General features: G+C 44.1%; 1 protein-coding gene across 21 annotated transcripts in view; it reads right to left on the reverse strand.

Moving 5' to 3' along the window:
- The window catches only part of LOC110485646 (nuclear factor 1 X-type-like), a 154,315-nt gene that overhangs the window by 103,840 nt on the left and 35,664 nt on the right, over positions 1 to 14,811 (reverse strand). Inside the window, exon 1 of one of the 21 annotated variants that reach the window (XM_036949299.1) lies at positions 1 to 769. This exon is cut by the window's left edge and continues 18 nt beyond it. The exons of the other annotated variants lie outside the window; for them this stretch is intronic. The gene's annotated coding sequence lies outside the window, so the exon portion shown is untranslated. Of the gene's footprint in view, positions 770 to 14,811 lie in introns of those variants that run through there. 21 annotated transcript variants of the gene reach the window in all.

A 14,811-nucleotide genomic window follows, 5' to 3' on the forward strand; every position in this document is an offset into this window, starting at 1 on the left:
TAAATTCACTGCGCCAGACAAAACAGTATACCAGTTCGATACCGGTTTACTGAGTCAATACACAACAACTTCCGCAACTACAGTATGTTACAAATTACAAGACAAATGAAGAAGAAAGGCGGGAGGGAGGAAAAAAACGGAGGAAAGCTGCAGAAATTGTCCAATAAATGCAAGAAGAAGAAAAACAAAGTCAAGAATGAAGGAGAGGCGAAGGAGGGGGTGAGGATGGTGTAGTACCAGCACAGAAACACAGGAGGTACTGTGGCAGAAGAGCTGCTAAACCAGGTGGTGTTCAACAACACCGGAGAGAGAGAGAGAGAGAGAGTGGAGGGAAAGTTAAAAAGTGAATTACAGAACAACAACAACGGTTGTATGCGTGTAATAAAACTTAATACAATTTAAATAAAGCGATGAGATGAGTTTAAAAATGTTAAATGAAACCGCTTCTTTGTTCGCTTTCAAAAATGGAAAAACATTTTGGGGGCCAAAAACAAAACAAAAATGCTTTGGCAAAGCAGCAGTATGGTGGTACTGGGTCAGATCTGTAGGCTAACTACGACTCACGGATAGAGAGAGACACTGAGAGTCGGAAGAAGGGGGGGGGGGAGCAGGACGGAGGAGAAGAAGATAAAAAAAACAAGAGGACTCGAATCAATGTTGGAAGAGTGTACGACCGCTGGCAAACCCGGGCTGCAGTCTTCTGTCTTTTCCCCCCTCTTTCTCTCCAACTGTCTCTCTCTTTCTCTCTGTTCCTCTCCACTTTGCTTCTCTAACCATTGACTGAGTCTGTGCCAACGCGCACAAGGCCCACCTACTTGGCACAGAGAGCTGCTCAGCCTCAGCCAATACGCACGCTCCGAGCGACTGAAAGGGAGGGGAGACAGAGATATGGCAAAGAGGAGGGAGGGAGGAGGGGGAGGTAGGGTTGGTGGCTGGTAGTGGAGAGAGTGGAGAGAGATAAAGAGCAAGGGAGCGCGCAAGAGAGAGAGAGAGGGAGCGAGCGGGAGGGAGGAAAGGAGGGAGAGGGGGATTGTGTGTGGAGCAGACAGAAGGCATGTCATTAGCCAAATAGACAAGTCCAATCTAGTGGAAAGGCAAAGTCCAGTGGATATTCATTTTACATGCGCCAATCCAGACAGCACTGGCCGCCTCTACTCCACCTACCCGCCCCCCTTCCTCACCCATCCTTGTCTTCCATCACCAGCATGGTCACCACCATCTCATCAAACCAGCACGATCTCTCTGGTTGTCTCCCAAATGGCACCCTCTATTCCCTATATAGTGCACTACTTTTGACCAGAGCCCTATGGTCCCCGAGCAAAAGTAGTGCAGTAAACAGGGAATAGGGTGCCATTTGGGACGCAGACACCCTCTCCCAGTGCACCCGCCCAGAGCCAATCCTTCCCTCCCCTCTCTCCCCCTCTTTCTCTCTCTCCTCCGCTCTCTGCTCGTGTTTCACCACCTTGGCACAGGATGCCATGAGAAAGAGCAGCCCCAAAATCCCACTAGACCCTCAAACCAAGCAGCTGCTCCTGGATTTACCACACAAACAAAGAGAGCGAGAGGGGGAAAAGAGGAGAAGAACAACCATTCCGTTCCCCCCTTCCCCCCCCCAAAAAAATCCATCCATCCATCTTCTATCCAAAAACACTCACTCTGTTTTAAATCACTCTCTCGCATTTGTTCCAAACTGGACCTTTTTCTATTCGTTCGCTCACATTCATTCCAATTCCAAAATGGCCCTTTTTAGCAGTCGCGTGCTTGACAACAGTGTGTTCAACACACATTAAAGGTTTCTGTTACAAATGTAGAGAGCATTCCAATGAGAGGGGTTCAGTCAGTGGACAATGGAAACTTGGGAACCGAACCGGTCCGCTACGGACTGGACCGTGTCTCTGTAAATGTAAATGCAGCCTATACGCTGTTTACGAATGCAGGGCATGCAGATATGGGAGACCTTACAAAGGATCTGTTCACTGCAAGTCACAAAGGTGTATCACCTGTCTGTGCCTCCGAAAATACACATCGCCCCTTTCTTTGTAATATATAAAAACATGACATTTCTATTGCTTTATTTTCATACTCCAACATGTAACGTTGGACGTAATGCATTTCCCTCCAGTGACGTACAGGACATATGAAACATCAGGCAGGTTGAACAGCAGGGAGTTGGCGACTGACTGCATCACCCTGGCTACCACTTTACTTGCTCTCATTGGCTGTCTGACCCTAGTGAGGAAGGAAGGAGTGTACCCACTATGGGACAAGTGTTCAGGAAATAGGACATTTGGGTTCCACAGGGGATATAATTCATATATATATATATATATATATATATATATATATATATATTGTATATACAGCATTTCTGAGGGGAAAACAAAGAGGATAATTATGCTAAATATAACATTCTCACAGCCATCCCATGATGGTATAATTGCTCACACACACACACAAAATCACAAATCTAAGTGATGTGAAAAAAAATAAGTAAATTCGGGCCAGGAGGAAATGACAGAGATTGTGTCAAAAATGGGCAAAATGGGAGCATCATGTAGGTCCTCTGGCATGGAAGTAGAACTATTTGATTCTGGCCCGATGGCCACTCTCTGAACATCCCTACAAAGACCAAGAATCCTCTGGTTCCAGCCCAGGGCCATCAGATCTACACGGCCATCTAGCCCAGCTTGCTCTCTCTGCCTGACAGCGAAGCCACGGCCTGGCTAGCCGGGTGTCTGGCTGCATTGTGCTGGATGGTGGTACTGAGCAAAGACCCAATCTGGACAGGCTGGGCTGGACGGGCACTGGTTGACGAACATGCTAATACATAGGCGGGCACCGAATGTGGGAAGGAGAGACAACACAGTAACTCTGTGGGCACAAAATGTGGGGCAGAGCACCAAATGTGGGGAAGAGAAGTTACAGAGAGGGGAATTTGGGAGAAATAACAAGATGAGAGGAGAGAGAGAGAGAGAGAGAGTTGGAGAGAGAGAATAAGGAACGAGAGAGGGGATCCATACCATCTCTTAAGTGAGCGTTAAGCATATTGTATAATACAAAGTGATGGGGAGAGATGGCTACTTTACAACCCATAGGCTACTATTGCCTCAAGTATCGATATTGTCATAAATATCACCCATATTGTCACAAGTGTCATATAATGATGCTGCAACCACAACCAGACTGGAACAAAAACAAACAGAAAATATCGTCAAGTAAATGAATGAAAGCTCTCTATGGTTCTGCATAATATAAGATAGCACAAGATTCTATTTTTACACTATTCATGCAAAATATTCTATCACAGACTGGCAATAACATTTCCATAAATCTGATGAGGCAAAGTAAAGAGGGTTCAAGCAAGCTCACATTTTTCATATATATATATTTATGTGAATCAATCGACATGACGCCAACACTGATTTGATTGGACTATTTTGTGTCTGAGATTTATTTGATAAAATCCAAAATACCTCAATAAAGCCACGCGTTTAACAGCTGAAGCTTTCGTTCCCAGATTAATCTTAAATTATGCCTATTATATAGCGCCGGACCACTGTAGATACGAATAAACATGACCTACACGTGTTTAATATAATTAGCCAAATGCAGAACTTTTATTATTTTGGCCAGGACACCAGTCTGTGGCACCCTACCATTTATTATGTGGCAGTTAATATTATTTTTCAAAACGTATTTCTTGCTTTTAAATAGGAGAGACATGCCTAGTTATAGTGGATATGTTGGATGCATTTGGCCATTACATGCGCTCGCTCCGCAGGCGGTCGGTGAGTGTGTGTCTGTCGCCAACGGCCGCCTGCCATGGGCCTCTTGCCGCGGGCCAACGGTATATCTACTGGTATCTCCTGTTCTGCAATCGTGTTTTGGGTTGTTTTGAGAGAGAGAGAGAGAGAGAGAGAGAGAGCTCATCTTATCTCCGCGTTCCACTCTCTCTCTCTAAACGGTGACCTTTGTTCGCGAGGCTGCACAGAGGATCTCCTGCGCTTTCGTTTCTCACAAACGAAAAAGAGAGCAAGTGAAGAGGGAGAGATGGGGAAAAAACGAGTGTTTGGAACTGGGAAAGCTGCCTATAGTTTTACCAATGAGTGTATATATATATATGAATGGACAAATCCATCGAGTTTACACACAAACCGCGGGAAAATCCTTGGAGTTGTGTACAGAGTGAAACAACTGCCAAAAAGGCAGACAAAGGGAAAAGAACGAGAACGTTACCCGAGGCATTATGGTGTGTAACACACACAGTTCCATTGTTGCATTTTTATTTCGAATTGCTTATAAAGAATCCGCAACAACCCTGTCATATAGGCCTACCAGCAAAACACGTTTATATAGCCTATAGGCCAACATTTTATAGGACGGTAGGCCTATTGAGGATATCAGAAGGCCTCTGAACAAACTGAGTGGATGGCACTCACACATGAGAAATAGGAAAGGCCTAACATTCCATATGAGGGAATTAAAAGCCTTCTCTCTACGTTTGATACTATTGAATTATAAATTAATTTAAGGTCTACAAAACGTTTTTCTACTTCATATCTAATCTAGAAGTGACATAGAAGTGATATTGAATAGAAAGCTTTCCTTTGTAGGCCTGAACCAATTAGGCATTAAATTAAGCCGAAAGGTAGCACTAGCAGTCCAGAAAAAAACATAAACAAGTCCCCGTTAAATTAAAGCTATAAAGGCAAGTACTAGAAATAAACCTTTAAATGTAGATAGTCTGCCTAAACATTCTACCTAAACATTAAAATAGCCTATCTCTTTATCTTGAAAGGAACACGTAGCCTACTGGCGAAGCCTGCCAAAACGAGTCTCTTTCTTTCAATAGCCAAGGACTGAGCAGGTAGCCTAACGTTGTATGAAAACAGCACTCAGCACAAATGTAGGCTATATTTGCATTGCCAAGATTTACAACCGGCAGAAAATAAAAATAAAAGCGTTGCCGAGGGGGAAAATAACTGCTTGCTGTGGGGACCAGTAAATTGTAATCTCTTCCAGAAAACATGTTCTGCTATAGCCGCTTTCTGTGTTTCTGTAGAACCACTTTAGACGACCGCGGCATCTCTGAACTTCTCTTCTCTCTTGTTATATTTGACTCACATCATATAGACTGTTAAAATAGGAACAAACCTCCTCTCTTGTTATATTTGACTCACATCATATAGACTGTTAAAATAGGAACAAACCTCCTCTCTTGTTATATTTGACTCACATCATATAGACTGTTATAATAGGAACAAACCTCCTCTCTTGTTATATTTGACTCACATCATATAGACTGTTATAATAGGAACAAACCTCCTCGCACTTCATCTCAGTAAAAACAGATCCAAGTGGCGGGAAACTCCGCGTTAGGCGCGAGGCTCAACCAAAAGCAGCAATACTTGCAGCCAAATTGGTCAGCTTTTTCTCACACGAAAATTGAACATTTTACTATTCATAAACATAAATATACCCAGTGTGTGTTATCTATAGAGCCAATGTTACACTACATATCATTTTGCTTCCAGGTTTTTACTCTGAATAGGCCCATCTGCAGACCTACATGGACCTAATGGTTTCTAACAATTTTAACTATCAACCCCATATAATAATCCAAATGATAAAGATTGACTACAAATAATTTTTCGGAATAAGATGAATAAAGAAATAGTCTATTTTCATACATTATCTGTAGGTTATGTGGGCCTACGGATGGAGCCTATTTGTAAGTTACTAGAATCTTCTGTTTTGTTCTAGTATGGCCTTAAACGAGTAGAGACGCATCATGTAATAACATCAAAATAATCCTACATAGATAAATGAACCATGAATACACCCCAAATATATATTCAATGTTTCTTTACTGCTTGAAATGACTAAATAAATACATTACATTTTGACAAATTCTGCTACATATTGAGATTTAACAACTGATACGTGCAACTAATAAACAAACGTCATCATTTCTTGTGCATGCTTTGCCATTTCATTTGAACCTGGTTGCCATCTCTGTTGAGCAATTCCATTCCACTCCTCACATGAGTGGAACGTCAGCTAAAAAAGACTTGTAGATCCGAAATCAAATGATCAAGTTGATTAAATGATGTTTCATTTTCGTGCACTTCACCTTATAGCCTGAATCACTACGAAGGTACATTTACTCAGAAACATGCTTCTGATTTACAGGACAATAGTGCAATCCTCTATTTCTACTGTTGGCCAATTTTGGTAAATTCAGTTATAAACAATGAAATGCAATATAAAAGCTCATTCATTCATTTTCTAAAATAGTTTTTTTTTTAAAAGAGAGAGCAATTAAGTTGAATTTAAATGTATTGTTTAGACAGTTTGGTAACCTAAACGTGTTTTTCCTGTAAATAACATAGGCCTTTTATTAGGTTTAGCAGTTGAGTATAGGGAAAAATTATATTTTCTTCTAAAAATACAAAATGTACAGTAGAAAAAACGAATTAACCACCAGCATATTTGTATAAGCTAATTATAATATTTGGGAATAATAAAATGATGTTTCTTTACTCAAATGCCTTGCTCAAACATAGTCATATCACGCAGAACACATTATCAGGTATAAAAACACATCAATCCATTGCTATTCACATATCACTGCTTCTATAGTCATGTTTCTTATTTTTCATAGTAAAAGTTCTAGAAATGCATTTTAGGGATGCAATACAAATAACACAATTCAACTATCGTGTCGATGGACTAGATTATTATTTCCGTATTAGGGATATGATGTAAAAAAAATTAAAAAATATGGCTAAGGTCAAGTTGTGGAAGGAAATCGAATTAGTTAAAAATGCGATTGGAACGTATGACTACTTCATTCTATTTTAGTATAAGGTTCATTCAAGATGGTGAAGCAATGACTGGTGAGTGACACCGAATACCGGAGAACTGCACGTATTCTCTTGCTCTCCCATAAAACACAAAGTCACTGGAGAGCGCGAGGACGGACGTGTCACAGTTGAAATTGGGAGGACAACGTTCGACATCTGCTCAGTAAAATCACATATTGACAGGTACTGCGATGATGTAAGGGAAAGAGTGCGAGGGATTTGGACCACGGCACAGAGGGATATTTTCCACGTCAAATGCTCGTGTGTGTGTGTGTGTGTGTGTGTGTGTGTGTGTGTGTGTGTGTGCGTGTGTGTGTGTGTGTGTGTGTGTGCGTGTGTGTGTGTGTGTGTGTTGCTGCTTGCTTTCTAGGGTGTTCTGTGTTCAAGTTCCGGTGATCTAGAATAGATTGCGGAATTACTATGAGTCATGAAGTTGTTAAAAGGGCCTGTGCTTTGCCTAGAAGATCCAATGCAAACTTCTTAACTTCCCTCCTAAACTTTGTACAGGGCAGGAATATCTGCATTAGTATGGAGCATTCTGCCATTTAGGCTGCTCTGTATTAAAAGAAAAAGGGGAAAAAATGTGTTCTTATAGCTACAGCCAAGTTTCCATGTTTTCTTCCCACGGGGAAAGGAGGAAAAGCAAGGTGCGCAGGACAGCAGAGCCGCACTGCAGTTGCAGCAGACCAGCGTTTGCAACTGTGTATAAACCATAGGGTTTAAAAATACAGGTTACAATAGTGTCTCTTCTTCCTCACAAACACACGTTCTCTCTCGCTCGCTCTCTCCCTCACAAACACACACTTCCTCACACTCCACTGCATAATAAAACACAAGGGTCTCTCTCGCTCTCTCTCTCTATACATCCCCTTATCCTCTCAACCTGCATTCACTGCCAAAATCCAGTATAGTACCAATTTGGTGCCATGCACTTGAATCAGTGTAACTGCAACCACTTTTAGTCTGCCCCAGCCTAGTCTGCCCCAGCCTGAAGTTAACATAACTCCCTGAGAAAATGAGAAGAAACTCTGTCTGTCCTTCCTTCCTTCCTTCCTTCCTTCCTTCCTTCCTTCCTTCCTTCCTTCCTTCCTTCCTTCCTTCCTTTCATTTCCTTTTCTTTATTTCTTTCTTTTCTCGTTAGTGAGGCAGTTAGAATGATGATTAATGTGTGTCTGTGCATCGTTTGTAATTATCCCTGTTTACACACGGACTCATTACTATGTGTGAAAGTCTGGAACCATTTCCGTGGCGAGGGAGTGAGTGTATGTGTGTGTGTGTGTGTGTGTGTGTGTGTGTGTGAGGCCCTGAGTGTATTTGTGCTATAAACGAATCCAGACGCACAGGGCCCTGCCCGGATCGGAGCCTCTTCCAGCTATAGACTGCAAATCCCAGAATACATGGCAGGAGGCCTCGTCCAGACAATGGCCCAGTCATATTCTAACAATTTCCTGCCTGGTAATAAGAGGACTACAATATCACAATATTGACAATTGATACAGCAGCCTAACATTACTGAGAGGATTCATTGTGTCTATTGGAATGCGAAATAACGAATTCATAACTCATTGATTCAGCCATTCATTGATTCATTCACTTTTTATTAATTTGTGCATTCAGTGCTACATGACATTATTAGGAGTGTATATTTCAGTGCAGAGCAGGGAGAAGCAGCTAAGCGGATCAGATATGTCACTAAGTCCCCTGTCCATTATAATAGTACTACTTGCCCCCGGGGCGGCACTAGGTATTCTCTGTCTGCCCCCCCAGCTGGTCGGCTCCATTAAAAGTGAATGCACAGCATTCCCCCCAGCAGTCCACAAGGGCGGCCATTCCTGAAAAGGTCAAGTGGGCAGTGCTTGACACTCAGAGGGGAGGGCAGGGTGTGTGTGTGTGCGTGTGTGTGTGTGTGTGTGTGTGTGTGTGCATGTGTGTAGGGGGGACAGACAGACTGTTTTCCAGCTAAACGAGAGGGGGGGACTGTCTCACACTCTGAACCTGAGTGTGTATTTGTGTCATGGACACTGTCTGACACACATGACACACACATACACACACACTTAAGTTCATATACAGTATATATCATATTCCAATAACAGCTTGACCACAGTACAGCTGCAGGGACTTAATATAAACCTTGGATGAGTGTTGGTGGAGTACAGCAGGAATGAAACAGATAATCAAACCATATATCCCCTTCCCTCCTCTCTCGTCCCCTTCCCTCCTCTCCTCTCCCCTGCTCTCCTCTCCGCTCGCCTCCCCTCTCCCCTTTCCTCCCCTCCTCTCCTCTCGCCTCCCCTCCTCCCCCCTCTCCTGCTCTGTCAACAGCTCTCCCTGAAACAAGAGATTGAGTAGGAACTCACTCTATTGAGTGAGTTCCCTCCTCTCTCTCCCTTTCTCTCTATCACTCTCTCTCTCTATCAATCACACTCTCTCTCTCCCTTTCTCTCTATCACTCTCTCTCTCTATCAATCACACTCTCTCCCTTTCTCTCTATCACTCTCTCTCTCCCTTTCTCTCCATCACGCTCTCTCTTCATTTCTATCTATCACTCTCTCTTCATTTCTATCTATCTATCTATCTATCTATCTATCTATCTATCTATCTATCTATCTATCTATCTATCTATCTATCTATCTATCTATCTCCCTCTCCCTATCTATCTATCACCCTCTCTATCACTCCCTCTCCCTATCTATCATTCCCTATCTATCACACTCTCTCCCCTTCACTCTCTCTTACTCCCTCTCCCTTTCTCGGTTTCTGTAATTCTCTCTCTTTTATTCCTCCTCAGTCCTCCCTCTGCCAGTTGGTGAGGCGAGGTGCCAACCCTTCCCCACCGCCGGGCACGATGCCCTCACCCTTTATGCAAATGTCTCACAACCATCCCACCAGCCCAACTCACACATTCATTCTGTACCCCACCAACCCCAACACCAGCCCTCTTCCCTAATTCCACCACCCTTTCCTCGCTCTGTCACTCTGGTCTGCAGTCTCTCTCTCTCTCTCTCTCTCTCTCGACAGCTATCTTTATTTCTCTCTCTCTGTAACCCTTACACTCTCTTGTCATCTCGGTCTCTCTTTCTCCCCTCTGTTCCCCTTCTCTCTCTTTCCCTCTTTTCTCTCTCACATGGACCACCCCACACAGCTTGACTCAACCAGACTCCAAACTAGTACAGTCATTTATTACACTAGTGCCAAACAGACAAGTGCTGCGAGACTACCTTTTAGCCTCCCTAGTTCACCACGCGCGTACACACACACGCACACACGTTGATGATGCATTGTACTGTTCATAAGAGGATACTACTTTACCAGTCTGTCTTCACCAGTCGGTCATCACCAGCCACGACAAACTGTTTTTGTAAATAACTCCCATTGAAATGTAGTGTGTCAGTTGATGTAATAGGATAGTAATGCTATGGGTCTGTCATCACCGTAGAATACATTTAATTACCCTTTTCATTGTGAGGGATGGCCGCATTGTCCTCCACCACCTACTCTAGGATTAACTGTCCTGTTCTCCTCCTATCGAAACCCTAGTCCTCCACCAACTGTTACACTTGTCAATCTTGATTAATTAAATTGAACTCAAACAAATCTTAGTTAGGGACCAGAGATGTTCCTAGTAAGGTCATGTTTGTTTTGAAGGAAAACTGGCCCTAATCATAGTAAATAGAACTCCACTAAAGTTCTGTGGCTCGGTTACAGCATCCTCTGTTACAGCATCCTCTGTTACAGCATCCTCTGTTACAGCATCCTCTGTTACAGCATCCTCGGTTACAGCATCCTCTGTTACAACATCCTCTGTTACAGCATCCTCTGTTACAACATCCTCTGTTACAGCATCCTCTGTTACAGCATCCTCGGTTACAGCATCCTCTGTTACAACATCCTCTGGGGCGGCAGGGTAGCCTAGTGGTTAGAGCGTTGGGCTAGTAACCGCAAGATTGCAAGTTCAAATCTGTCATTCTGCCCCTGAACAGGCAGTTAACCCACTGTTCCTAAGCCGTCATTGAAAATAAGAATTTGTTCTTAACTGACTTGCCTAGTTAAATAAAGGTCAAATAAAAAAAAATATATCCTCTGTTACAACATCTCCTGTTATAACATCCTCTGTTACAACCACAGCTGACAGACAGATAAATGCAAACACAGTTTTGACCAGGGTCTATAGGTCTCTCATCAAAAGTAGCGCACTATATAGGGAATAGGCTAACATTTGGGATTCAGCCAGGGTCTGAGAGGAGACTCCGGGGAGGGAATCACATCTCTCCAACAGTGCCCGAGCCTGACGGACGATTTAGAACCTGTTCAATTTAATTCAGTACTAGTAGATCAAAACAGTACTTATTCCAAACACTTTTTTCTACTTCCTACGTCAGGGGTGGGCATCTACGGCCCGCGGGCCCAGCCCATTCAATAGCTAAATTCATGGCAGAAAACACCTAAAATGGGCACTTATTCCAAACACTTTCCCTTCCAAACCGTAGTAACACAGCTACAGATGTGGTGGTGGTACCGCTGGTTACACTGTGAGTCAGAACAGAAGAGAGAGAGCTGGACTGTTTTCCTATTCTGAGAGTAGCTGTTGCACGTACACGCGCACACACATAGACACACATACCACAAGCTGTAGCTGCCACGTCAGATGCTTCTCAACTTCTTGGCTGTCAGTCAGGAGACGCAGAGCTGATTCAGGGTGAAAAAAAAATGAGCTTGGCTTTAAAGCTACAATCTGTGATCTAGGAATATGTTCTAGAGTTCACTTTCAATTCTAGATTGATTCTTGAAGAATATAACTTGCGTCGTGAGCCTATAGCACAACTGTCCTTATCCTGTCCTATCCTTTCTTATCCTACCCTATCCTATCCCATGCTACCCTATACTACCCTATCCTATCCCATCCTACCCTATCCTATCGTATCCTATCGTATCCTACCCTATCCTATCCCATCCTACCCTATCCTATCGTATCCTACCCTACCCCATCCTACCCTATCCTATCGTATCCTACCCTACCCTATCCTATCCTATCTTACCCTACCCTACCCTATCCTATCCTATCCTACCCTACCCTATCCTACCCTACCCTATCCTATCTACCCTACCCTATCCTATCTACCCTACCCTATCCTATCTACCCTACCCTATCCTATCTACCCTACCCTATCCTATCCTACCCTACCCTATCCTATCCTACCCTATCCTATCCTACCATATCCTATCTACCCTACCCTATCCTATTCTATCTACCCTACCCTATCCTATCTACCCTACCCTATCCTATCTACCCTACCCTATCCTACCCTACCCTATCCTATCCTACCCTATCCTATCTACCCTACCCTATCCTATCCTACCCTATCATATCTACCCTACCCTATCCTATCTACCCTACCCTATCCTATCTACCCTACCCTATCCTATCGTAAACCCAAAATATTTTTTTTTATTACTCCCTCGTTTACAAACTGCCGTATTGCTGAGAACGAAACCCGGACTGTAGCTTTCAAATGTGCAGTGCAGCAGCCGAGCCGAGCCGAGCCTCACACCACCACTGTGGCCAAATGAGTCAAGCCAGAGTTATAGCTGCTACTTCATCACCAACAAAAACAGCCGTGTGGGTTTGACCTCTGCTGCACTGTTCAATCATGCTTCAGACTGCAAGAGAAGATGGTTTCAGGATGGAGAAGAGAGTGTTATCAATAGTCCCGTTACAGTGTGCACGTACACACACACACACACACACACACACACACACACACACACACACACACACACACACACACACACACACACACACACACACACACACACACACACAAGCTTTAGGACTGAAAAGCAAACACACAGGGTATATAAGAATCAGATGTACAATAGGATTCAGGGTTTACGTCGTTCTCCAAATGGAGAGCTGCTGTATTGTGTGAGTCAACATTACAGTTTCTGCCTTTTCAAATATGTGATTCTTCAGGGGGAAAGGGAACTCTGTCTAAGGTTGTGTCCCAAATGACACCTCATTATCATAAGGTGCTAGTCAAAAGTAGTGCACTATGTAGGGAATAGGGTGCGAGTTGACACGCAGCCCATAAAGGGGGATAGAGGAGGATTAAGAGGAGGCACATTTCCATAATATCTGATTCCTCAGATAGGTACTTGGCTCGTAGCACTAGCTCCCTCTAAGTAGTATAATATGGTCTGTGTCCCAAAGGGTACCCTATTCCCTGTATAGTGAGCTACTTTTGACCAGAGCCATATGGGATGGTCTAAAGTCGTACACTATATAGGGAATAGGGTGCCCTTTGGGACACAGACAGGGTTTTGATGCATTAGTATCAGCATTCCATCACATCCCGTAAAGAAACTCAATATGTTTATTATCAACCATTTTAATCTGGAGGAGTAGACAGGAGTCAGACAAGGTGGAGAACCAGGTCGGGTTTAACAGAGAGGCTGACTGGGGAGGGAAGTTGGGTAACTGTCTTTGGGAATGAATGACATTCCGTTCTTAGACAATAGACTGGCAAATGGAGAAATAGTTGTTAGATCGGCTAGACGGGCTGATTTCCAAGGAAAGCTAGCAAAGTAGCTTTGTAGTTTGACAAAATCTGAGATAAGACCAATGGCTTGCTCTTACTGAGAGAGAGAGAGAGAGAGAGAGAGATAGGGGGTTTGTGTGATATTGTGTGTGTGTGTGTGTGTGTGTGTGTGTGTGTGTGTGTGTAAAAAACCTGACTACACACTGCCATGCTATGAATCACACACACACACACACACACACAAAAGGAAAATCTTGACGTAATAAATTAAATGGGAAGTTTTTCATCATTCCGATATTTGTTTAAAAGCGGTTGAGTATTCACTTATAAACCTCCCATAAAGCCTCCAACTCAAAATTCCTCTGTTTGGAACACGAGAGAGAACATTCAAACAGTGTAAATTCCCATTGCTGGGAAAAGGATCGGCTCTATTCCAGGACCAATCCATAACATCTGAATATGAAAATAAATACATTGAGCGCAACCGGGAAAACACAAACTGCCGGGAACGAGTTCAATGCTCATTGGAGATGTATGTTTTCCCTCCTACATGGTTGCCCCCCAAATAGCACCCTATTCCCTATATAGTGCACTACTTTTGACCAGGGCCCATAGGGCTCACAAACACCCACTACTCTCACTGAGCTGGCTTTTTGTCGCTCCTGTTCCAGTTAACACACCACAAGCCAGAGAGAGTACCGCAAGAATGTCTAAATCAGCATCATTAGACCTGTGTGTTCTAAACACACGCGTTTCCCCTGAGTCTGGAGCCCTGGTGTGTGTGTGTGTGTGTGTGTGTGTCTTTAAGTCAATAAACACAAACATATCACCATCTCCCACCCAGCCACAACCCCTTCTAGCTATCTTGCCTCCCTAGTTGTAGCCACCAGCCCCCCAATACCGCCAACCGCCCTCACCACCGCACCCAATACTGTCAACCGCCCTCACCACCGCACCCAATACCATCAACCGCCCTCACCACCGCACCCAATACTGTCAACCGCCCTCACCACCGCACCCAATACCGCCAACCGCCCTCACCACCGCACCCAATACTGTCAACCGCCCTCACCACCGCACCCAATACCATCAACCGCCCTCACCACCGCACCCAATACCATCAACCGCCCTCACCACCGCACCCAATACCGCCAACCGCCCTCACCACCGCACCCAAAACCACCAACCACCCTCACCACCGCACCCAATACTGTCAACCGCCCTCACCACCGCACCCAATACCATCAACCGCCCTCACCACCGCACCCAATACCATCAACCGCCCTCACCACCGCACCCAATACTGTCAACCGCCCTCACCACCGCACCCAATACCATCAACCGCCCTCACCACCGCACCCAATACCATCAACCGCCCTCACCACCGCACCCAATACCATCAACCG

The sequence above is a fragment of the Oncorhynchus mykiss genome, chromosome 17 (assembly GCF_013265735.2).
Source record: "Oncorhynchus mykiss isolate Arlee chromosome 17, USDA_OmykA_1.1, whole genome shotgun sequence".
NCBI classification, from domain to species: Eukaryota; Metazoa; Chordata; class Actinopteri; order Salmoniformes; family Salmonidae; genus Oncorhynchus; species Oncorhynchus mykiss.